General features: G+C 36.7%; 1 non-coding gene across 1 annotated transcript; it reads right to left on the reverse strand.

Moving 5' to 3' along the window:
- Nucleotides 1–762: 762 nt before the first annotated feature.
- LOC119064221 (small nucleolar RNA SNORD116) lies at nt 763–855 on the reverse strand. The gene has a single exon (XR_005085343.2). It is a non-coding gene; the product is annotated as a small nucleolar RNA SNORD116 (small nucleolar RNA).
- Nucleotides 856–1,384: the final 529 nt, after the last annotated feature.

The raw sequence follows: 1,384 nt of genomic DNA on the forward strand, positions 1-1,384 counted from the left end.
ATGGCCCAAAGGAAAAAACAAAGCTCTTTGAAAAAATACAACTGAGCAATGAAGACAGAGCCAACCTATCAGATGCAAAGTTCAAAACACTGGTAAACAGGATGCTGACAGAAATGGCTGAGTACATTTGCAAAATAAAGGAAAAAATGAAGGCTATGAAAAGTGAAATAAAATGAACCAACAGTGAAGGGAAGGAAACTGGGACTCAAATCGATGGTTTGGAGCAGAAGGAAGACAGAAACATTCAACCAGAACAGAATAAAAAAACAAGAATTCAAAAAAAAAAAATGAGGAGAGGCTTATAAACTTCTGGGACAACTTCAAACATTCCAACATCCAAATCATAGGGGTGCCAGGAGGAGAAGAGGAAGAACAAGTAATTGAAAACTTATATGAAAACATAATGAAGAACTTCCCCAGTCTGGAAAAGGAAATAGACTTCCAGGAAATTCAGGAAGCTCAGAGAGTCCCAAAAAAGTGGGACCCAAGGAAGCACACACCAAAGCACATCATAATTACATTACCCAAGATTAAAGATAAGGAGAGAATCTTAAAAGCAGCTAAAGAAAAGGAGAGAGTTACCTACAAAGGAGTGCCCATAAGACTGTCAGCTGATTTCTCAAAAGAAATCTTGCAGACAAAAAGGGTCTGGAAAGAAGTATTCCAAGTCATGAAAGGCAAGGACCTACATTCAAGATTACCTTGTCCAGCAAAGCTGTCATTTATTGTTATTTATTAATTTATTTATTTATTAATTTATTTTGACCTCAGATCCAATGAGAATGATGGTGTGAAGTTCTTACTCATTTTGTTCAGCTTCCAAGGAATGCATTTTGAGGGAGTCATCATTGATCAGCAAAGCTATCATTTATAATGGAAGGCAGATGAAGTACTTCCCAGATAAAGTCAAGTTAAAGAAGTTCATCATCACAAAGCCCTTATTATGTGAAATGTTAACGGGATTTATCTAAGAAAAAGAAGATAAAAATGTGAACAGTAAAATGACAACAAACTTACAAATATCAACAAGTGTACTAAAAAAACAAAACAAAACACAAGAATAAACTAGCAAACAACTAGAACAGGAACAGATTGACAGAAACAGAGATCACATGGAGGGTTGTCAGTAGGGAGGATGAGGGGGGAGAAGAGGGGAAAAGGTACAGGGAATAAGAAGTATAAATGGTAGGTACAAAATAGACAGGGGGAGGTAAAGAATAATATGGGAAATGGAGAAGCCAAAGAACTTATATGTACAACCCATGGACATTAACTAAGGTGGGGGAATGATGGTGGGAGATGGGGTACATGGTGGAGGGGAATAAAGGGAAGAAGGAAATGGGACAACTGTAATGGCATAATCAGCAAAATATATTTAAAAAAT

This window comes from Artibeus jamaicensis, unplaced genomic scaffold (genome assembly GCF_021234435.1).
Source record: "Artibeus jamaicensis isolate MK-2021 breed Jamaican fruit bat unplaced genomic scaffold, CSHL_Jam_final contig_233, whole genome shotgun sequence".
Lineage (NCBI taxonomy): Eukaryota > Metazoa > Chordata > Mammalia > Chiroptera > Phyllostomidae > Artibeus > Artibeus jamaicensis.